Source organism: Carcharodon carcharias, chromosome 11, assembly GCF_017639515.1.
Source record: "Carcharodon carcharias isolate sCarCar2 chromosome 11, sCarCar2.pri, whole genome shotgun sequence".
NCBI classification, from domain to species: domain Eukaryota; kingdom Metazoa; phylum Chordata; class Chondrichthyes; order Lamniformes; family Lamnidae; genus Carcharodon; species Carcharodon carcharias.
Genome location: NC_054477.1, coordinates 90961005 through 90986325, shown reverse-complemented (window position 1 = coordinate 90986325; position 25321 = coordinate 90961005). Strand labels below are relative to the sequence as shown.

The 25321-nt window shown below is 41.0% G+C and overlaps 1 long non-coding RNA gene across 1 annotated transcript in view; it reads right to left on the bottom strand.

Annotated features, from left to right (window-relative positions):
- LOC121283993 overlaps positions 1 to 25321 on the bottom strand; it is a 122959-nt gene that overhangs the window by 4806 nt on the left and 92832 nt on the right. Inside the window, exon 2 of the long non-coding RNA XR_005944413.1 lies at positions 22977 to 23066. This is a non-coding gene — a long non-coding RNA (uncharacterized LOC121283993). The remainder of the gene's footprint in view (positions 1 to 22976; positions 23067 to 25321) is intronic.

Below are 25321 nucleotides of genomic sequence, written 5' to 3'. Positions count from 1 at the left end.
GGGCTGTAAAATTCTGTCCACTGTGTTTCGCTGATGTGCCTGCGATGGTTGAATAGCTGGACATATGTGAACTTCAAGGCTATGGACCTACTGCAGGATGGTAGGCTGGGTAACGCTGTGTAAACTGGCAACTGGCATGGACACAATGGGCTGAATGGCCGCCTTCCGTGTTGCAAATTTTCTATTATTTCTACAATTTCTATGTGGAGCCAGTGAGAGGTAGTTGTGAGGCTGGCAACAATGGTAGGTATGAGTGTAAGGTGGAATATCTGGATGTCAGGTGAGTGTCCTGAGTGTCAGGTTGAGTCCTGCTGGGTGAGTGAATGGGCTGTGCTACACTGAGTAGCAAGAGAAGCTGGTATTGTAATGGGTAGGAGATGTCACGTGAATATACACTCACCACCCATGTGAGGTTATTAGACTTTTTACAGCACTGCTATCAGGTCCTTGGGTTCAGACTCTGGGAAGTGAGCTCCTCAGTCACTTGTTCCTGCCTTCTGAGCTAGTGCTTAAGGGCTCCTGGCCCCTCCTGGGCATGGTGTCTCTCCTCCTGCCCACCTGCACCACTAATGCTTCCAGCATTACGTGTCTCTCTAGAACAATCTGCCTGCCCTAAAGTTCACTTTGAAACAATTTACATTGCAGCAATATCTTTCTGCAGCTTCCCCCTAAGGTACACCCTGTCTTTAGGGAGAACAGGCTGACTGCACCAAGTGATTCACTGCTGGTGCCCATGCTGTGCAAAGAGGCCACAGGCAGCTTGGAGATGCAGACAGAAGTGAGAGAGATGCCCGGTCCTAAACTACAATCACGCAGGTATGATGGGTAGACAAAAATTGCATGGTGCCCACCTTGACCAGGGTGGGAATGGGCAGGTTATGACTTGCTACTCCCATGCCCAAAATTAGGGCAACCCTATTTTTAACCGATGGAGTTTCTTTAGCACTAGAGTCACTCTGAAATGGTTATCTATATGGCCTAGTGAACAGCTGCAGAGTCAAATTCATCACAAGTGGAATTGCATTTCTCATTTATAATTAATGGAGAAAAATTCTATTGCAAGGAGCTTTATAGGTCAGTTATATTATACAGGTCATAAAAATCAAAAGCATTTTGGTTTCACATCAATGAAAAATTTAGGTACAAAGTGATGAAACCAGCTTCAGACAGGCAATGTCTTAGTAGTGGTTAGGGAATATTTACTTCGTATGTTAGCACTCTTGCTAAATTATTTTCATTTGGACATAACACAGTTCAATAAAATTTCTAGATGGCTGGATTCTTCAGTTATAGTCGTGAAAGCTAATAGAACAGCAAATACAATACAATTCTTGATAAAAATAAGCAGATTATCTTGAACTTCAAGAGGTCGGTCAGAAGTTTATAAAACAAAAAGAACACCGATAGAGTAGCTTTCACACATTGATTTAATGGTGGTGAAATATGACGTTGAGGTAACTTTTCTGGTGTGCAGTATCTTTAATGATTTCCTGGGCCGTTATTTTATTGCCTGTGACTTCTAGTTTTCCCTCTCCTTGATGATGCACAAAGGTGCTGGGAGGTGACTAAAAATTCTTCAGCACTGGAAAGGTCATTAGTTTACAACATTCCTACTTTGTTTACAATTTTATTTAATCCCTATAATCTTTGATCAACGAAGTAACTTAATGACAAACCCTTGTAACAATTCTGAACCGAACATATTGTATATTCCAAACTCTTATAATTAAGCTTCTTTAAACAATACAACTTTATATTTGGGTCACAGAATCAGTGGCAAACAAACAGTATATGGGGAATAAAACTTCCTCCCCAACATAACAAGCATTGAAAGGGTATGAATTACCTTACTCATGTTATGGAAGTAACTTATAAAAAAACCCACATGAGAAACTTTTTCATGTGGGAGAGCAGTGTAGTGAGGATGGATTAGCAGTCGAAAGTGTACACTGAGTTTATCATTGCAATGATACTCCCACTGTGACTAATTTATTACTAAACGTACAGGCCTTGGTTTAACGTATTAACATTAATCTCAAACTGTGTAACTACAGCTGAAATTACGATACTGTAATCTCACAGTACCATTAAATAAAACTACTGACCCAAATCTATAGAAATGGTACCGGAAAGCTAAGTCAGTGCTGATATGCTGTTCTTGCTGTGTCTTGAGTTCCTACTCATCTTTAGAAGGTCATTCCAAAGAGACATTTTTAACTAGTGATGGAGGAAAGTAAAAAAAGGCTGAGTGATGTCCTACATATAGAGCACTGAGGCCCTGTAATTTTCTTTTCCTCCATGCCTCAGGTATCCCTCAGAACCTACCTGAGCTCACTGACACTTCTCCTACAAATTAAGGGTGCAGGACAGAATTTAATCGTTCTGGTGGGGAAGCAATCTACCAGCTGGAAAACTGGTGGCAATCACACCACAGCCATTTCCTGCGGGGTAGACAAGATTAATCCCAATCAGGCTCTTACCTAGTCAGCATCTGGGCTTCTGGCTCCTGTAAGGGGAACTTCCGCAAGAAATTCTGGTGTGGAGCAAATGTTCCACCTCCGATTGATAGTCAATCAGAGGCTGGCAGTTTTCCAGTACCATTAGTGCCACTGGGAGTTGTGGCCACTACTGGTACTGCAGTGTGGCCTATACCATGGATTGTTGCTGGAACATAAAGAGATAGGCGAGGGGTGGGTTTGCCGGGGCCAGACAATTTAAAGGTCAACTTTAGGGGCAGAGGAGGGTCTCATGCTGGGTCCAGCCATTCCTGCTGGCAAGTGCTGACAAAGAGGGACCACCGCCCCACCACCCCCCATCCCCCCCCACCACCCCCCACCCCCACCACAATCCCCTCCCAACCTATTAGGCTCCAGGTCTACTGCCAGGGTTTTTCTTGCAGTTGGTCGGTCTGGCATGGCCACCCACCTCCCTCATTTAAGAGCATCAATTAACCTATGGACAGGAAAACCATTTTCAAGCCTTCCTGCCCCGGACTAAATTGGAGGGAGAAGCCAGAAGCCAGCAGGATCTCCACCCTGCACCTTCCTGCCCAATCCATGGTCCCCCCACCTCCAAGCATTCCTCCAGAAGGGGAATTTAATTTTGCCCAGATAAAGGAATTTCCCAGAATTAAGTTTCTTCCTGAATTTGTGTAGTATTTTTTATCATCTATTTTTCAGACCCCCTGCAAACCCTGAGGAGGTTCCATGGTTACTGGTGTGTTGGAACAGCAGAGGTCATGACTATACAGGACAGACTCAATCAACTGGTACTTTCCTGTCTGCTATTTTTGTATGTTTAGGAATATAATTTCACAAAGTTGCTCTCAATTTCATCCTATTAATATTTGTTGGTGCATGTAATACTCAATTCCTCCTGCTGGCCAACTTATTTCTGATGATGTGATTACATCCTTCATGAGTCAGCACAGAAACAACCTAATGCCTATTCTTCCTCTGAACTTTCCCTTCCCCATCCCAGCATTAGAAACAGCAAATCTCCACTCAACACGATTGGGAATTGCAAATGCACATGCACAGCCAAGTCCCATCAATACATGATGTCACCCACTGGTGCTCAAATGTTGCCTGCACAGTAAAGATTCATTCCTAAATGGCAATGCTGTCATATGCACAGGGTTGACAAAGGTACCAATTCCATTGATAAAACTTACTCAAAAGGTTTGCCAGAAAAAATGTCTTGCAACATGATTCAGTGAGCACTAAGCACAATAGTGTAAAAGATAACTTTTCCATCAAATTAATCTGAGAGTAGCTTAAGAAATGCAATGCCTTTGCCACAGGAGTTTTAGCTTTCGTTGCAAACAAGTAAGGTTTGCCTTAACTCTTGGAATACTAATTTCAACTTGGCTGTGCAAAACATGCATATATTTTGTTATCAAATATCTTCTGAATAAATTTGTTTTTTTTTAAAGTTGTATGCGAGTAAAAGGAGAATTTCTTCATTAAGTGATTATTTTAATAAAAGTAAAATACATTTTAATAAAGACACAGCTGTTATAAAAGTAAAATTTACTGTGGGGGCTGAATTTCCTGATCAATGACAATTGCAACAAGGCTCGCCTGTGATTTTGAAGAAGGCTATTCACAAAGACCTAGAAATCTCTGGGGGCAGATTTTCCCTTCCCAACATGAGTTTGAATCTGGCGCCAAGTCAGGGGGACCTCCATACATCCAGCAGCAGCAACGTCATCAAGCAAGGTAAGAATATTGAAGTATTCTCACAGATGGCAAATCAGGGCGTGAAAACCACTCAATTTTTATTTTATTCATTCACGGGATGCGGGCTTCGCTGGCTGAGCCAGTATTTATTGCACATCCCTAGTGGCCTTGAGAAGGTGGTGCTGCCTTCTTGAACTGCTGCAGTCCATGTGGTGTAGATACACCCACAGTGTTGTTAGGGAGGGAGTTCCAGGATTTTGACCCAGTGACAATGAAGGAACATTAATAAATTTCCAAGTCAGGATGGTGAGTGACTTGGAGGGGAATTTCCAGGTGGTGGTGTTCCCATCTATCTGCTGCCTTTGTTTTTCTCGATGGTAATGGTTGTGGGTTTGGAAGATGCTGTCAAAGGAACCTTGGTGAATTCCTGCAGTGCATCTTGTAGATGGTACATACTAGTGGTGGAGGGAGTGAATGTTAATGGGTGTGGTGCCAATCAAGCGGGCTATTTGTCCTGGATGGTGTCAAGCTTCTTGAGCATTGTGGGAGCAGCACTCATCCAGGCAAGTGGGGAGTATTTCATCACACTCCTGACTTATGCCTTGTAGACAGGCACAAGGGTCAGGTTTTGGGGAGTCAGGAGGTGAGTTATTTGTCACAGAATTCCTAGCTTTTAACATGCTCTTGTAGCCACAGTATTTAAATGGCTAGTCCAGTTCAGTTTCTGGTCAATGGTAAGCCCCAGGATGTTGATAGGGAGGAATTCAGTGATGGTATTGCCATTGAACATCAAGGGGCGATGTTTGGAATCTCTCTTTTGAGAGATGACCATTGCCTGGCACTTGTGTGACACGAATGTTACTTGCCACTTGTCAGCCCAAGCCTGGATGCTGTCCAGGCCTTGCTGCATTTGGTCATGGACTGCTTCAGTATCTGAGGAGTCGCGAATCATGCTGAACATTGTGCAATCATCAGCGAACATCCCCACTTCTGACCTTATGATTGAAAGAAGGTAATTGATGAAGTAACTGAAGATATTTGGGCTGAAAGCCACCCTGAGGAACTCCTGCAGTGATGTTTTGGAGCTGAGATGACTGACATCAAACAGCTGCATCCATCTTGCTTTGTGCTAGGTGTGACTCCAACCAGTGGAGAGCTTCCCCCCACCCCGCCTCTCCGATTCCCATTGACTCCAGTTTTGCTAGGGCTCCTTGATGCCACACTTGGTCAAATGCTGACTTGATGTCAAGGGCAGTCACTCTCACCTCATCTTGGGAGTTCAGCTCTTTGTCCATGTTTGAACCAAGGCTGTAATGAGGTCAGGAGTTGAGTGGCGTTGTCGGAACCCAAATGGGCAACAGTGAGCAGGTTATCGCTAAGCAAGTGCTGCTCGATAGCACAGTTGATGATTCCTTCCTTCACTTTACTGGTGATCGAGAGTAGGCTGATGGGGTGATAATTGGCTGGGTTGGATTTGTCCTGCTTGTTGATGTACAGGACATATCTGGGCAATTTTCCACATAGCTGGGTAGATGCCAGTGTTGTAGCTGTACTGGAACAGCTTGACTAGGGGCGTGGCAAGTTCTGAAGCACAAGTCTAGGGTTCTATTGCCGGAATGTTGTCAGGGCCCATAGCCATTTCTTGATATCACATGGAGTGAATTGAATTAGCTGAAGACTGGCATTTGTGATGCTCGGGATCTCCGGAGGAGACCAAGATGGATCATCCCCTCGACACTTCTGGTAGAAGATTGTAGCAAATGCAACAGCCTTATCTTTTGCACTAATGTGTTGGGCTCCTGCATCATTGAGGAATGAATATTGTTGGAGCCTCCTCCTCCAGTGAGTTGTTTAATTGTCCACCACCATTCATGACTGGATGTGGCAGGGCTGCAGAGCTTAGATCTCATTCGTTGGTTATGGGATCGCTTAGCTCTGTCTATCAGTTGCTGCTTACGTGGTTTGGCATGCAAGTAGTCCTGTGTTATAGCTTCACTAGGTTGACACCTCATTTTTAGATTTGCCTGGTGCTGCTCTTGGCATGCCCTCCTGCACTCTTCATTGAAGCATGATGGTTTTGCTAGAGTTGGCGATATGCCGGGCTATGAGGTTACAGATTGTGTTTGAGTACAACTCTCCTGCTGCTGATGGCCCACAGCACCTCATGGATGCCCAGTCTTGACTTGCTAGATCTGTTCAAAATCTATCCCATTTAGCACAATGGTAGTGCCACACAACACGATGGAGGATGTCCTCGATGTGAAGGTGGGTCTTTGTCTCCACAATGACTGTGCAGTGGTCACTCCTACCGATACTGTCATGGACAGATGCACATGCGGCAGGCAGGTTGGTGAGGATGAGGTCAAGTATGTTTTTCCCTCATGTTGGTTCCCTCACCATTTGCTGCAGGCCCAGTCTAGCAGCTATGTAATTTAGGACTCGGCCACTTCGGTTAGTAATGACGCTACCGAGCCACTCTTGGTGATGGACATTGAAGTCCCCCACCCAGAGTACGTTCTGCATCCTTGCAACCCTCAGTGCTTCCTCCAAGTAGTGTTCAACTTGCAGGAGTACTGATTCATCAACTGAGGGGAGGCAGTACGTGGTAATCAGTAGGAAGTTTGCCCATGTTTGACCTGATGCCATAAGACATTATCGGGTCCGGAGTTGATGTTCAGAACTCCCAGGGCAACTCCCTCCTGGCTGAATACCACTGTGCCGCCACCTCTGCTGGGTCTGTCCTGCCGATGGGACAGGACATACCCAGGGACGGTGATTGTGATGTCTGGGACATTATCTGTAAGGTATGATTCCGCAAGGATGGCTATGTCAGGATATTACTTGACTAATCTGCGAGACAGCTCTCCCAATTTAGCACTCCCAAGGTAAGGAGGACTCCGCAGGGTCAACAGGGCTGAGATTGCCATTGTTGTTTCTGGTGCCTAGGTCGATGCCAAGTGGTCCATCCGGTTTCATTCCTTTTTTGTGACTTTGTAGCAGTTTGTTACAACTGAGTGGCTTGCTAGGCCATTTCAGAGGGCATCGAGAGTTAGCCACATTGCTGTGGGTCTGGAGTCATATGTACACCAGACCAGGTAAAGACAACAGATTTCCTTCCCTAAAGGACATTAGTAAACTAGATAGGTTTTTATAACAATCGACAATGGTTGCATGATCATCATTGGACATTTAATTCCAGGTTCTTATTGAATTCAAATTCCACCATCTGCCACGGTGGGATTCGAACCTGGATCCCCAGAGAATTACCCTGGGTCTCCGGATTGCTACTCAATCTCTTCATTATTAACTTTACATTTTACAGGTACCAAAATAAATGATGGGGGCATACACATGGAATTAAAGTAGAAGCTAAAATATCTCACAAATTTCTAAAAAAAATTGTTTTAAACAATGCGGTATTTATCGTAATGGAGAAATTTGAAATTCAACAAATATTACATAATTCTTTCAAGGTAGGTGATGCTGTTTAGCAATATGACAGTTTTACTGTCATTACTACCAGAAAATCTGAGCCACTATTTGGTCATTGTGATTTAGTGGCAGAAAACTATCAAAAGCTTAAATGAGAATACATAGATATTGAAATACGTGCAGTTATATAATATTATGTATGTGCCAACATAAAGCACTTGAGTGTGCATTTGCATAAAGTCAGGATTCAATGTGATATACAAGTATCAATTGGATTCCCTGGTGCATTGGAACCATTTGGTACAAGGCTAACTATCGGAGTTAATGCTGTTCTAGTTGAGTTCGGTCAAAGTACTGTGTAATATCTGTTTGTAAGAAGCCCTCTTTTTTTTAAAAAAGTGTGCAGGTAGTCACTGGATTTCTTGGGGACTTTATAAACTTCTTCTACAATTATTTTAATAGGATGTGAACACATGCTGCACCAGATTTCCATAATATTAAAAAAAAGTGAAGAGGGCACTGAGTAGAACTTATACCCACCTCCACTACACTGTGTTAATTCAATGTTATTATAATTATATAGTTCTTCTTTGAAGCTTTTCCCTTCTTGGTTGATGCTCTGCAACTACAAAGTTGAAAAATAAATTGTTTTATTATGAACCTCCATCTCATTGAGGAGGCTTCAGGCCAATCCACATCCAACAATCTGCTCTGAACACTCTGCTCACATTTTGACACCAGTGACAAATTCCACCACAGCAGTTGAGGCAATCCAAAACATGCCAACACATTCTAAATAAAAGAACCCACAACACTCTAAAAAAAAAACAAGTCAATGCACCCTATCTTCCATTGTTAACAGATCCTTTAAAAAATTCCAGGAAATGGATCTGTATCTTTTGCAAAAAAAAAAAATCAGTTCTTCCTTGAGCCACATCCTATCACTGTAAAAAGTTTTATTGAAGTCATCCATTAGTTTTTGAGATATATGTTTACAGATGAACAGCCTAACAAAAAAGGGCAGTACAGTACCTCCGCCCACCTTCAGTGGCAAAACTAATTAGCCATTGGGGAATTGTATATCTACACTATATCCAAAAGTTCTATATCTGTAGTGCTTCTATCAATAATTGGCAAACCCGCAGATGCACAGAATGACATCTAACTACAGCTTTCCGGCATTCTCACAAGCAGGCTTTGGTTTCATTCTAAGATAAAAGCAAAAATCTGTGGATGCTGGAAATCCAAAACAAAAATAAAAATACCCGGAAAAACTCAGCAGGTCTGGCAGCATTTGCTGAGTGAAGCTCAATGCAAACTGGAGGAACAGCACCTCTTCTTCCGACTAGGCACTTTACAGCATTAAGGACTGAATATTGAGTTCAACAATTTTAGATCATGACCTCTCTCCTCCATCCCCACCCCCTTTCCGATCCCCCTCTTTCCCAATAGCTTATATTGATTATATAATATATACCCCCACTAGTGCTATCTGTACCTTGCTTGTCCTGCTTTCTACCCTTAATTAGCACATTCCTTAGATAATATCACCACCTTCAACACCTCTTTGTCCTTTTGTCTGTGACATCTTTTGGCTATCTCCACCTATCACTGGCTCTCTATTCAGCTCTACCTGTCCCAACCCCCCCCACCTTAAACCAGCTTGTATTTCACCTCTTTTCTATTTTCACTTAGTTCTGTAGAAAAGGCATACGGACTCGAAATATTAACTGTGTTCCTCTCCACAGATGCTGCCAGACCTGCAGAGTTTTTCCAGGTATTTTTATTTTTGTTCTAGTTTCATTCTGTTTGTCCAGCATCCAGACTTGGATGAGTCATACCTTTCCCAGTTTGACAATGGGAAGACTTAACTCATTGGCCCAGATTTTACAATAGGAATGACAATGAGGTTATCAGCACTCACCATTATTATTTAGTAAATCAAATAGCAACTCCCAGGTCTGCATATGCACAGTTAAATGTGAAAATCTGAAAGTTGTTGTCCGAATTGCCCTGCTCTTCTACAAGCTTCACTCAAGTGTCTCACTGTTATATTCAGCATTAATATACATGTAGAGCATAATTTGTAGTGCTTGCACAATAATTACCAATCAAATCACATCACAAAAAGTTCGGACTAACGTATTCAGGTGTAAGTGAATTTTTAATGACATTATAAGTTTTAATTACAGAAAAACAACCCTCTGGTCTTGAAAATTAAATTTTATAAGTCTAGACTCTTAACCCTTTAGAATTTAATTATTGTTAGGAGTTTTTTGCACCTTTTCATTCTTTCTCTTTTATCTCTCTCTCAATCCCAGCTTTCTTTTCTGCTTTTTATTTCACTTTTTGTGCATGGCTTTCCATTGAATTAAAATATTCTAATTTGTACTTCCTTGTTAAGAATCTGTATGCCCCACTGAGGAATTTTCAATCTGATGGGTTAAAGAAAGATATTGTTGCTTGTCTTGCTCTTAAGTGCCACAGATCTGCTTTAGAAGATGCCATGCTATGTAATGTGTTGCTCAGAAGTCCACAAAGGCTTATGGACAGCTGTAAGCATGATGAACAGCAGGCAGCATTCCTTCTTCACTGACCAGAAAATACAGACCATTGTCTCTGGCCACTTGGTAAATTCACCTGCCTTGTTTGTGATGACCTCTCCATTTCCAGCCACAACCTCATGCTAAACCACAATCCATCCTACCTCTTCAGCCCTCTCCTGGTATATAACCCCTTCTCATTCCTGTAACTCCAAATTTTTGTGCATTATTCCCCCAACTCCTGCACACTCCTTCACCCAACTATTGGTGACAGATCCTTTAGCTCCAAAGGTTCTGCTGTCTGGAGTTCCCTCCCTAAAGTTTCACACCCCTCTCTACTCCTTTAAAAAACATTTTCAAAACATTTTTTCAAAAGGTTTATTACCACTTGATAGCTATCGAATGTTCTGGAAAATGCATGTTTGTAAAAACAATTGAAGACAGGATCAAGCTCAGTCATGAAATCCTCTCTTGTCACATAGCTTCCCAACACTTACCACTCAGGGACAAAATGGACTTGGGCTAGAGTCCTGACATACCCATAGAACTGTATACCAGAAGCAAGCAACACCTTCAGAAACAAAGGGTGGGGGGGGAGAAAAATAGACAAAAATAATTCCTAAGATTAATTTAAAAATTGTCCATAACATGCCTGCTGCCACCATTCTACAGCTGAACTGGTCTCACATCCAAACTTGAAACCTGCCTTTGATTATACTCCATATTTTGCATTGCTATAAACCGGAAACTGCCACACTACTCAAATCCAATGATATTGAGGAAATGGTCCAAAAACAATAGAAAAAAAAATCACCAATATTTCACAAAAAACAAAATCATAATCATATTCCATATCTTCTTAGATATCCCAGTTTTAATGTACAAGTCATATTGCTCTGGGAATAATGGATAGAGGGACCGGAATTTCTACAGCACTGTTAATGTCCTCAGCATGACTCAAAACACTTCACAAAAATAAACTACTTCTGAACTGTAGTCACTATTTTGTAACAAAATGCAATTTCCAATTTGAGCATAGCAAGGTTCCATAAACAGCAATAAATACATGGTTGAGGAATGACTCTTAACTAGAATATTGGGAAATCTCCCTCCTATTCTTTAAAGTAGTACAATAGGGTGATATTTTTCACATCCGCCTAAACAGGCTGACTGGCGCTTTGTTTAACATCTCATCTGAAAGACAGCACCTCCAACAGAGCAGTACTCCCTCAGGACTGATATGTCACCCTAGAGTATGTGCTTTCAGGTCCTCCAATGGGGTTCTGAAACAGTTGTCAGGTGCCTTTAGCCTTGTTGATAGTAGCTTCAACATTGACTGAAGGCTTTCTGCAAATGGTAAATTATCTTCACATTTTCTTTCCTTTCTCCAAGTTATTTTATTATTCATTCATGGAATATGGGGATTTTTGGCAAGGCCAACATTTATTGGTCATCCTTAATTGCTCTTAAGAAGGTGAAGGGGAGCCACCTTCTTGAACCACTGCATCCCATCTGGTGTGGGTACACCCAGACTGATGTTAAATAGCGAGTTCCAGAGTTTTGACACAGCGATGATTAATGAATCATGATACATTTTCAAGTCAGAATTGTTTGTGATTTGGAGGGGAACTTGTAGGTGCTGGTGCTCACATGCACCTGCTGCCCTTGTCCTAAGCAGTAGAGTTCGTGGGTTTTGAGAGGTGCTGTTGCAGAAGTCTTTGCAAGCTGTCGCAGCATACCTTGTAGATGGTACACACTGCAGCCACAGTGCACCAGTATTGGAGGTATGAATGTTTAAACTGTGGATGGATGCCAAAAAGTGAGCTTATTTGTCCTGTTTGAGGTTAAGCTTTTTGACTGTTGTTGGAGTGTCATTCATCAAGGCAGTAGATAGTGTTGCATCACAGTCCTGATTTGTGACTGGCAGGTAGTGGCAGCTTGTGCCAACTTAATAGTGTTAGCTTGGCTCAGTACTAGCATTGTAACCTCCAAATTATTCCCCCCACTACAGGATTTTGGTACGTACCAAAAAGCCTGACACTTCAGGGCAACACAATACTGACAGGGTGTTGCACTAATGAACCTGTTGGATGAGAACAATCAATAACACATTCTCTCAGTGAAGTAGAAGTTAAAAAAAAATCACTGTTAAAATAGGAGTTTGGACATCTCACAGAATTTTCACCAATATTTATCCCCCAGTCACCTCAAAAATAGATGAACTGGTCATTTACCCATTTGCGGTTTATTGGACCTTGTTGTGCACACATTGGTTACTATGTTTGTCAATAACTAATAACAACATTACAAAAATAATGAAGTGCTGTGTTATGTTCTGAGGAGATGAAAGGCACTATATGAATACAAGTTATTTGTTTATGATGTTGGTGATGACTAAGTCAGATTTTTCAGTGAGCAGCAAGAACAATTTAACTTACTTTTTTTGTTTGTTAAAGACAGTGGGCATGGAACAGGATGTTCCAGAATTGCAATTTAAAAAAAAATCATTCATGGGATGGGGACTTCGTTGGTTGGGCCGGCATTTATTGCCCATCCCTAGTTGCCCTAGAGAAGGTGGTGATGAGCTGCCTACTTGAACCTGTTGCAGTCCATGTAATGTAGATAAACCCATGGTGCTGTTAGGAAGGGGGTTCCAGGATTTTGACCTTTTGACAGTGAAGGAACGGTAATATATTTCCAAGTCAGGGTGGTGAGTGACTTGGAAGGAAACTTCCAGGTGCTGGTGCTCCCATCTATCTGCTGCCATTGTCCTTCCAAATGGTAGTGGTCGTGGGTTTGGAAGGTGCCATTGAAAGAGCCTTGGTGAATTCCTGTCGTGCATCTTGTGGATGGTACACACTGCTGCTACGGTGCATCGGTGATGGAGGAAGCAAATGTTCGTGGATGCGTTGCCAGTCAAGCGGGCTGCTTTGTCCTGGATGATTTCAAGCTTCTTCAATGTTGTGGGAGCTACACTGATCCAGGCAAGTGGGGAGTATTCCATCACACTCCTGACTTGTGCCTTGCAGATGGTGGACAGTTTTTGGGGAGTCAGTAGGTGAGTTACTCAGCGCGGGATTCCTAGTGTCTGACCTCAGCTTGTAGCCATAGTATTTATATGACTAGTCCAGTTCAGCTTCTGGTCAATGGTACCTCCCCACGATGTTGATAGTGGGGGATTCAATGATGGTAATGCCATTGAATGTCAAGGGGAAATAGTTAAGTTCTCTCTTATTGGAAATGGTCATTGCCTGGTACTTGTGTGGCACAAATGTTACATGCCACTTGACAGCCCAAGCCTGAATATTGCCCAGGTCTTGCTGCATTTGGACATGGGCTGCTTCAGTATCTGAGGAGTTCCGAACGGCGCTGAACATTGTGCAATCATCAGCGGACATCCCCACTTCTGACCTTATGATGGAAGGAAGGCCATTGATGAAGCAGCTGAAGTTGGTTGGGCTAAGGACATTACCCTGAAGAACTCCTGCAGTGATGTCCTAGAGCTGAGATGAGTCGCTTCCAACAACCACAACCATCTTCCTTTGTGAAAGGTATGAATCCAACAGTGGACAGTTTTCCCCCGATTCCCATTGACTCTAGCTTTGCTAAGGCTCCTTGATGACACACTCAGTCAAATGCAGCCTTGATGTCAAGGGCAGTCACTCTCACCTTATCTCTGGAGTTCAGCTCTTTAGTCCATGTTTGAACCAAGGCCATAATGATGTTAGGAGCTTAGTGGTTCTGGTGGAACACAAACTGGGCATCAGTGAGTAGGTTATTGGTAAGTGAGTGCCGCGCGATAGCACTGTTGATGAGCCCTTCCATTACTTTACTGATGATCGAGAGTAGACTGATGGGATGGTAATTGGCTATATTGGATTTGTCCTGCTTTGTGTGTACAGGACATACCTGGGTAGTTTCCCACATAGCTGGGCAGATGCCAGCGGTGTAGCCATACTGGTACAGCTTGGCTAGGGGCGCCTGCAAGTTCTGGAGCACAGTCTTCAGTATTATTGCTGGAATAATGTCAGGCCTTTGTGTTATTCAGTGTCTTTAGCCGTTTCTTGATATAACGTGGAGTGAATCGAATTGACCGGAGACATGCATCTGTGATGCTGGGGACCTCCAGAGGAAGCCGAAATGGATCCACTTGGCACTTCTGGCTGAAGATTGTTGCAAATGCTTCAGCCTTATCTTTTGCACTGATGTGCTCGGCTCCCCAATCATTGAGGATGGGGATATTTGTGGAGCCTCCTTCTCCAATGAGTTGTTCAATTGTCCACCACCATTCACAATTGGATGTGGCAGGGCTTCATTGCTTAGATCTGATCCATTACTTGTGTGATCGCTTAGTTGCCTATCATTTGCTGCTTATGCGGTTTGGCATGCAAATAGTCCTGTGTTATAGCTTCAGCTGGTTGACACCTCATTTTTAGGTATGCTTGGTGCTGCTCTTGGCATGCCCTCCTGTACTGAACTGAACTGGACTCGCCTCATAAATACTGTGGCTACAAAAGTAGGTCACCGACTAAGAATCCTGTGACGAGTAACTCACCTCCTGACTCCCCAAAATCTGTCCACCATTTTACAAGGCACAAGACAGGGGTATGATGGAATAATCCCCACTTTCCTGGATGAGTGCAGCTCCCACAACACTCAAGAAGCTTGAAATCATCCAGGACAAAGCAGCCTGCTTGATTGGCAACACATCCACAAACATTCACTCCCTCCACCACTGACATTCAGTAGCAGCAGTGTGTACCATCTATAAGATGCACCACAGGAATTCACCAAGGCTTTTTAGATAGCACCTTCCAGACTCATGACCACTACCATCTAGAAGGACAAGGGCAGCAAATAGATGGGATTACCATCACTTGAAAGTTCCCCTCCACGTCACTTACCATCCTGACCTCGAAGTATATCACCATTTCTTCACTGTTGCTGGGTCAAAATCCTGACACTTCCTTCCTAACAGCATTGTGGGTGTACCTACACCACATGTACTGCAATGATTCAAGAAGGCAGCTCACCACCACCTTCTCAAGGGCAACTAGGGATGAGCAATAAATGCTGGACCAGCCAGCAGAGCCCACATCCCACAAATGAATAAAAAAACACTCTTAATTGAACCAGGGTTGACCCCCCTGGCTTAATGGTAATAGTAGAGTCGAGGATATGCTGGGCCATGAGGTTACAAATTGTGCTTGAGTACAATTCTGCTGCTGCTCATGGCCAACACTGCCTCATGGATGCCCAGTCTTGACCTGTTAGATCTGTTCGAAATCTATTCCATTTAGCACGATGGTAGTGCCACACAATACGATGGAGGGTATCCTTAATGTGGAGGCGGAATTTGTCTTCACATGACTATGCAGTGATCACTCCTACTGATATTGTCATGGACAGATGCATCCGCAGCAGGCAGGTTGGTGAGGATAAGGTCAAGTATGTTTTTCCCTCTTGTTGGTTCCCTCACCACCTGCTGCAGACCCAGTCTAGCAGCTATGTTATTTTGGACTCGGCCAGCTCAGTTAGTAGTGGTGCTACATGGGCACGTGTTGGTGGGCATTGAAGTCTCCCACCCAGAGTACTTCCTCAAAGTGGAGGAGCACTGATTCATCAGCTGAGGGAATATCTTCATCTGTGGTACATAGTTTATTAGCAGGAAGTTTTCTTGCCCATGCTTAACCTGATGCCATGAGATTTTACGGGTTCCAGAGTCAATTATGACCACCTCTGCTGGGTCTGTCCTGTCAGTGGGACAGGACATTACCAGGGATGGTGATGGTGTTGTCTGGGACATTGTCTGTAATGTATGATTCTGTTGACTAGTCTGTGAGACAATTCTCCTAATTTTGGCACTAGCCCTCGGATGTATGTAAGGGGGACTTTGCAGGGTCGACAGGTGGTCCGGGTATCGGGTGGTCCATTTGGTTTCATTCTTTTTTTGAGATTTTGTAGCAGTTTGATACAACTAAGTGGCTTGCTAGAAGGCACTGCTCTATAGGTAAGGATTTCCTTCCCTAAAAGGTTATGACAATTGTCATAACTAGACTCATTGTCATCATTAGGCTTTTAATTCCAGATTTTTATTGAATTCAAATTCCACCATCTGCCAAGGCGAGATTCAAACTTGTTTCTCCAGAGCATTACGCTGATAACTAGTCCAGCAGCAATACCAGTACCCCATCGCCTTCCCTGCTCTTCTTTAAGGGGACTCACATTCACAAATGCCCATAGAAGCTTCTCAGTTACATGATCCCACAATCTATCACTAAATAGTATCCATTTTTACTGTTGGAAGCCTACCCAATAACGAGATCCTTATTGGGCCTGGTTCACCTGCCCATATTTTAAAATGACCTATCAGAAGCTAGGACCTATTCTATGTTTAAAAATCAGTTTGAGTGTGCCAGATATGTGAGAATATTTAGTGGTCTCCTTTTAGGCATTTGGTAGATGCAGCAACATTTCAATTAACCAAGGCCATTAAACTTTGTTAAAGAACTGATTCCTTGCACAACAGTGTCCATTTCTAGTTCCATTATGCCCCAGAGATCTATAGCTGATCAAAATGCAAAAAATACTTAATCCAACCTAGACCCTTTGGAACACTATTAACCGATTTCAATCTTATTTTATAGTGTAATTGTTTTTTATTATTGCAATTACCAACCCTTATTATTTCCCTTCACCTTCACAGATAAAGTTGTGTCAAAATGCAGTCTGTCGGGCAATGTGAGGATATAGGTTGTCAGACTACAATTTGCCAGATCACAAGCTGTTGGCTGCTGTGGAAACTGTATTTTGATATTTCTTACATAAGCAGCAAGAACAATAAATGTAAGGTCTTATACCAGCCTGTTCTAACCTAACTGCTTGATTAAATACAGGTTACAGGTGTACAATTTACAAACTGACAGTACTTGCTTCTATTAAAAATTTATTATCTAACAATGAAACTTACATTTTACATGAAGATATCACAAAAAAAATCTTTAATCGAGACCATTGTTAAGATTAGTATTTTCCCCTATGATTTAGCATTGCGTTAGTGTTTGGTCAGGTTAAGGACTGATTACCATCCAGTATTTTAAAACCTCTTTATTTTAAAATAAATCCTTACCCAAACAACATCTGACACCAGGGAGAAAGTACTCAGGACAGCTTAAACCTCTCTTTTACAAATAAATGACAGATAATTATTCCTAAGCAGAAACTGCCAAACTGAATCACTTTCTCACGTTAAACTCCAGGAATAGATTTTCTCGATGGTGAGAAGCTCAGAAATATGGTGGAGAAGAGGCTTTTGGGGATCAAAGTGCAGATATCACTAAAAGCAAATGGACAGGTACAAAAAAAAATTAAAAAGGCTCATGGAATGTTGGTCTCAAAGGACTGGACTACAAAAGAGGTTGATCTTATATTACAGTTACATAAAGCTCTGATTAAATCCTATTTACAATGCTGAACTTAATTTTCAAAGTATATTCTGGCCTTAGAAGGGTTGCAGCAGAGATTTACCAGAACAATACTGGAGCTAAAAGGATCAAATTATGTGGCCACTTTACATTGAGCAGGCTTGTATTACTTCCAGTGTAGAAAACTGAAGGGTGATCTAATTAAAACGTTTAACATGATTAAAGGATTTGATAGGTTACATATGGAGAAATGATTTCCTCTGGTAGGGGAGTCCAGAACAAAGTGGGATAAACTAGAACTAGGCCATAGAAGGGTGAGGTCAAAAAGCATGCTTCACACAAAAGGTAATTAATGGAAACCCGGAACTTTCTCTTACAAAAAGATGTTGAGGCTAGGTCAAATGAAAATTTCAAAACTGAGGTTGATAGATTTTTGATAGCACAAGAGTACCAGGAGTATGGAGCCAAGGGAAGCAGATTGGAGTTAAGATGCAGATCAACAATAATCCAATTGAATGGTGAGACAGGATCGAGAAGCTGAATGACCTACCCAAACCTATGTACAATGCGATGCTTAAACATAATTTCAGTGAGAAACAATAATACCCCAGCTTGATGGAGATGGCATTAAACTGAACACAAGTTGTGGTATGATAATGAGCCTGAATCATGGTAAAGCACATTGTGGAGATCATATGGAATTCCCACCATATTCTGCATCTTAGAAGGCAGAAAGGTAGCATGTTTTCAGCTTACAATCTAAAATGTTTTGAATATTTATTTACAGATAAAATACACTGAAGCAAAGAGACACAGCATGTCACGAAATTGCACAATACTTGCACAGTGGAATTGGAATCAATCATACGGGATTAATATACCCTTTGCAGAAGCTGATTCTTACAGTATTTTCTTGGCATATAATTGGCAGCAGTCATTTTAGGGTAAAGTACAAGAGATGATTGCTCACAGAGTTGCAATTCAACAGCCCTTATAAATGCAAGGCGCCATGAATAGGCCACAAGAGGGTCCATGGATTTCATGGGTGTGTTTTCTTTGATGTATACATATGAATTTTGAGAATGATTAGCTTTGATTGAATTGGCTGAAAAAGCAAAACTGATGCCTGACACTAATCCTCCATCACATGTCACACTGGATCACCATTTTCTTAGCTATTATGAAACATAGGACTACCTACATCAGGTAGTTAATGAAGTAATCAATATTATTTTACATACCAACTGCAAACACCAACTGCACCTCTGCGACTAATTGCAAAATAATCACACAAAATATCACTTTTACTTCTAAAAACCTAAGATTTGATTAATTCTCAATGGGAGCCTTTTAAATCTCTGAAATATTTGGCAATAATTGTATTCCTCCAAGAAAATATCTGGAATACATTTTAAGGTGGCTACAATCAAAGTAAATGAAGCCAAGGTGAAGCTGATGCAAGTATAGGGCATTGATTCTTGGAGCCAGAGTCAAATTTGGAGAGGATAGAGGTCTGGACCAGGAACAAGGAAAGGTAACAAGAGCTTGGCTTGAACAAGATGCCCAATCTTCACAGGCTTCAGGAAGTTGGAGCTGTTGAGAACAGTCCAACAAATGGCAGCCAAAAGAAGCATACCTGGAGTGTGTTAAATGGCAAGAATAAGCGAAATTTAATTATAACAAATAAAATTAAAAATAGCATGAATAAACATGACAGAAAAGCATCATGCAAGACAGAGTGGAATGGATATAGTTTAATGAAGAAAGAATGATGGAAGAATCATACAGGAAATGCACCAGATTATAAATCAATTGTCTTAAATTCTCAGTCAGTGGCTTAATAACGTATTTTGAAGTGAATTCATAAAGCCATGTATAAATCCATAAAGGGATGCTCTTCACAAATGTGTAAAAAACTGAGTGCCAATGCCTGTGTCAGCAACAAAAGATGACGAGAACTGTCCATTTGAAGATTCCTAGATAGGCATAAATTACAAGGTAGATTTTCTTTTTATAATTTGTCATTTACTCAGTAGATTCAAATTTATATGCAGCAGGCTATGTTTTTGTGTTCCAGCTGTTAACAATTTGCGTTTGATATTTTTACCTTCAGAAATAATTTAGAGCTCTACTAATCACACGATCCACAGGGAAGAATTAACTGAAAAATAAATACAAAGAATAGCCATGGCAGGGTTGCCCTGGCTTTCTGGCCATTTAGTTCAACTACACCTGGCTGAATCCCCTTTTAAACTTAAATTTGCATACAAAATCTGAAGTACACTTTACTTTGTCCCTCTATATATTTGACCTTCTTCACCACCTATAATTACAACAATGCTACGCATCTTACATTTAAATCTTAATCAAGTGATTGAGAAAGTAATACAATTAAAACACAAACATTTACTAGACAATGACATAAAGATAGCTTACGTAGAAAGTTTTATACCACCAGGACTACGCAATTTGCTAAACCTAAACAAGATTTCATACAAACTGATAAACAAGGAGCAGGAGTAGGCCATTCAGCTCTTTGAGCCTGCTCCACCATTTAATAAGATCATGGCTGATCTGATAGTAACTTCAAATCTGCATCCTGCCTATCCCCGACAACCTATCATACTTACTAAGAATCCATCCACCTCTGCCTTAAAAATATTCAAAGACTCTGCTTCCACCACCTTTTCAGGAAGAGAGTTCCAAAGACTCACGACCCCCCCCCCCCCCCCACCCCGAGTGAAAAAGATTTGCCTCATCTTCGTTTTGAGTGGGTGATCCCTTATTTTTAAACAGTTCTAGATCCTCCCACAAGAGTAAACATCCTCTCCACATCCACCCTGTCAAGATCCCTCAGGATCTTACATGTTTCAATCAAGTTGCCTCCTACTCTTCTAAATTCCAGTGGACACAAGCCTAGCCTGTCCAACCTTGCCTCATAAGACAACACACCCATTCCAGGTATTAGTCTGGTAAACCTTCTCTGAACTGCTTGTAATGCATTTACATCCTTCCTTAAATAAGGTGACTGATACTGTACATAGTACTCCAGATATGGTCTCACTAGTGCTTTGTATAACTGATGCATAACCTCCCTACTTTTGTATTCAATTCCCCTCGCAATAAATGATAACATTCTATTCGCTTTCCTAATTTCTTGCTGTACCTGCACACGAGCCTTTTGGGATTCATGTACTAACACACCCAGATCCCTCTGCATCTAAGAGCTCTGCAATCTCTATTTAGATAACATGTTTTTCTTTTATTCTTCCTGCCAAAACAGACAATTACACTTTTTCTCACATTATACTCCATTTGCCAGATTTTTTTTCCCCCTCACTTAACCGACCTATATCTTTTTGTAACTTCTTTATACCATCTTCACAGCTTACTTTCCTACATATCTTTGTGCCATCAGCAAATTTGGCAATCACCCCATCCATCCCTTCATCTATGTCATTTATATAAGTTGTAAACAGTTGAAGTTCCAGCACTGATCCCTGTGGCACACCACCTGTTACATCTAGCCAACCTGAAAAAGACCCATATGTGCCTACTCTTTGCTTCCTGTTTGCCAATATATTATCCCCTATACTATGAGCTTTTGTTTTCCACAATAACCTTTGATGTGGCACTTTATCAAATGCCTTCTGGAAATCGAAGTATAGTACATCCACCAGTGCCACTTTATCCACAGCACGTTACTTCCTCAAAGCCCTCTAATATGTTGGTTAAACCCAATTTCCCTTTTACAAAGCCATGTTGACTCTGCCTGATTACCTTGAACTTATCCAAGTGCCCTGCTATAGCTGCTTTAATAATAGCTTCTAACATTTTTCCTATGGCAGATGATTAGCTAACTGGCCTGTAGTTTCCTGCTTTCTGTCTCCCTTTCTTTTTGAATAATGGAGTTACATTTGCTGTCTTCCAATCTAATGGGACCTTCCCCGGATCTAGGGAGTTTTGGAAAATTAAAACCAATGCATCAACTATCTTTACCAGCCACTTCTTTTAAGACCCTGGGATGAAGCCTATCAGCACCTGGGCACTTGTCAACTTGCAGCCTTAACAATTTACTCAGTACCACTTCTCTGGTGATTGTCATTTTCCTAAGTTCCTCCCTCCCTTCCATAATCTGATTTATAGGTGTTTCTTGTTGTTATTTGTATCTTCTACAGTGAAGACTGATGAAAAATACCTGTTCAATTCATCTGCCATTTCCTTGTTTTCCATTATCAATTCTCTGGACTCACTTTCTATAGGAGCAATGCTCACTTTGTTAACTCGTTCCTTTTTAAAATATTTATAAAAACTTTCCTTCCACCAGCATGTTAATAAGGTTCCTCAGAACTTTGTTTCACCTGCAAAGCTAAATTTCCATGATGTGGTCCTTCACTTCAATTTATTCTTAACATTTTATTATTAACATTATAAGATTTTAGTAAAGAAAAATGTTGTTCTGGTCCTCATTTTATAGTACTGTATGTGGAGTTTAGTGAGTCAAGAAATTACTGATTGAAATTATCCCTCTATCCTATTTCCAACTGGCAATCATGGGTCTAAGTTGTGCTGTATGGCATTGTACAGCAATTAATAAAATGACAGCACCTCACTGCACCCATGTTCACTATTCTTTTCTCCTGTCAGTCACCAAGCTGAGGGCTTTTTCTAAATCTGTACCATTAGTGTAGCCATGAAATATAATTTTACACAACACTGCCTGGTTGATACAACACCAGAGTTTCTGAAAATACAGAAGTCTTGGCTCTTATCAGAATGCGATTAATCCAGTTATAAGTCATCAAATATCAATTTTGTTTCTTTGTTCCTAAAGTGAAGACTATCAGCACTGAAAAAGCAATTTGTCATCAATTTCTTGTGACTACAAGCTAATAACTACCATGTTGGCTGCTTGAAATCTGTGGCTTCAAAGTGGTTTCACTTCTAATCTCAGAGACCAGCAGCTGCATAAATTACATCTTCATCTCTTCAATCACAATTTTTAATATCACAGCATTCAGTTTATGCTCTGGAGCAGCTCTCCTAATAAATAAGTGCACTTTTAATGCAAGGGGGAAAAATTCATCCTGGCACAGTGCCTTAAATATTCTTTCACACCAACCTATAATGAGCGGTCAATAATGAGCAGTTTCAAGACATATAGAAAGTAGGCAGCATGATAGGATATGCAGAAGATTTGTAGCATTTCCTCCTGATCAAATAGGTTGTAGTTCAAGTCTCAGTGGTGCCAATCATTCCAATCTGTCTACTACTGAGTCATACAAATGTCATTATTTAAAGCTAGGCAATTAGGTGTAATACCTAAACCACTGATGGCAGGCTAGAAGGGAAGAAGTGAATCATTGCCCAGTTTACTCTGTTTTATTTGCACCTACCAGCACAGATTAAGATCTGACGGTCACCATAAGTAAATTCAGATTGGCCCCTCTCTCTCAGAAAGACTCGGATACTCAATGGTGAGTGATCTGGAAAACAAAATAAGGGATGAAAAACATACACTGTAGGCTCATGTAAGTCAGAAGCAAAGACATTCCTAGAAGCTACAAGGGGTTTATTCCACTCTTCCTCTAAATGAAGTGGACTGCATGGCTTTGCACGTGCTATAATTATGAAAAGTTGTTCCAAACTCTCTTCAGGTTTGAGATTCTCCATGCCCAGGTGCCTTTCTCTCTGATTTTTACAAAAATAGATAACTAAATGGGCTCCTACTACAAAAGCTGTTTCACAAAATTATTAAAATTAGTTCCAACTTAGATGCTTGGAGAGCCCCTTCAATCTTATTTTGACAAAAGGCAAGAGCCCAATGTGATGTTACTCTCGCTGTGCTCAGCATTTTTACAAACATGCTTGCAAACTATCTAAATAGCGTGGAACCACCATTAATCCCTAAGGGAAGCATACTGCCAGGAGATAATACAAATTAGCTTTAAATGAACTGTCCAAAATTAAGTTCAACAAATCTGGTACAGGATGATCTAGTCATAGAAATTATGACAGGTGCAATATAAATAATGAAACAAAATCAGTGAGAAAAAGAAATTAAATACATATAGCAAAAGAATGAAACTTTAAGTGAGCTGTGCGATGAGTTGATATTATACACAATGTTTTAACCATTAAAATTTTGAATAATTGGGACGAATAACTGGAAAGCAATGCACCACATTCTGGTTTCTAATTAATTTACCTTGATCACATTTTATCCGTGCAAAGTACTCTGATAATGGGCAAATAATTTGCTGCTAGAGTGAATCTATCCTAGCAGGTTACGGTTTTTCAATTTTTTCTGTGACAAGTTCCTGAGGCTGCGATGTTACTAGCTCGGACTGAGGGCAACCGGGCCTGAGGGAACAGGGCAATTATCTACGCATTTCCTTAACCAATCAGATATTGGAAAGGAAGTGTAAATTACATTGGTGAAAGCAATGTCAGACAAGGTGGTAAAGCAAGGTTAGATTAACAAAGCGAGCAAGAACAGGTAAAAAGGAACACATTTACAATTCCTAATTTTCCTTTTTTTAAAAATCGTTAACAATTCAAAATTGTAGGAATGACATACCAAACTTAGGCGATAATTAAATAAAAAAAAATAGTTAATTTTCATTGTCAGAGAGGCTGACTGGCAGTAATTAACAATGATTACATTTTTAAATGGTACTTAGACTGGATTGACAAGATCAAACTTCCTGCGGTGAGTTAAGTTCATATCTACCACAAATAGAGCAAATGCACAGCATTCAATATATTTTACTAGTGATGCAGGCAGCCACATACCATTTTCACAAAGCTAGCGGTAAAACAGTACATCTCGGGCCAGAATATTTAGATTTCTGTGTTTAACTTTGTCATCTGCCCTTGCCTGAAGGTGATACATAATTTGCACATAGGTAATAGACATTAGCTTTGCTCTATTGTGATGACAAATTATTCTGAAAGACTGCTTAAAAAAAATCTAAATTTGGAAATTTGGTCACACTAGACATTATGAGTTTTAAAGAAACTATGTCCAATTTTCTTTCATAAGTTCTGTGATCTTGGGAAATACTTTGACCCTTGTGATTCAGTCATCTTTCTGATGTCACTGGGCTGGACCTCTTTTTCTGGAGGGGTGTTTGTAAGGTCCCTTAAGTATTTCTGTTATTTTTCTGACTGGTTTGATCTTACCATTTATGTTGTACTTATACCATACTAACTATGCCCTCACATTTAGAATGGCTTGTTAAGGCATGAAGGGATGGATGTTTCATCTGCTTTCATCCTAGGACACAGTCAATTTTCTTAAAAATTGAATATTCTCCAGTTCATTAATTCTAAAATCTTACCTCTCCATATCTCCCAGTCCCACATTTTTAGAACTAAATGTTTATAATCTACAGTTCATATGGAGCCACAGGTAAGATATAATGCTAATGTAATGTTCAATTAATTATGGTGGGTGGTGTTTCCCAATTACTACTGTGCTACTTAGCAACACTCCATTTTGGAATAAATCTCTAAAACAGATGCACACCTACTGGAGACAAAGTGTGCAGTCTCATCCCCTGGGTGGAAATCAAATAGATCATTACATCCCATCTACACTTATACTTTGAGAGAGCTCAACAGCCCACTCAACTAAGCAAGTGGGCATGAAGAGAGGAGGCAACACCTGAGAGCAACATTGAGCAAGTGCAAAGTTGGGAATTTGATACACGTGGGAGCTTCTATAGAAAGCTGAGCT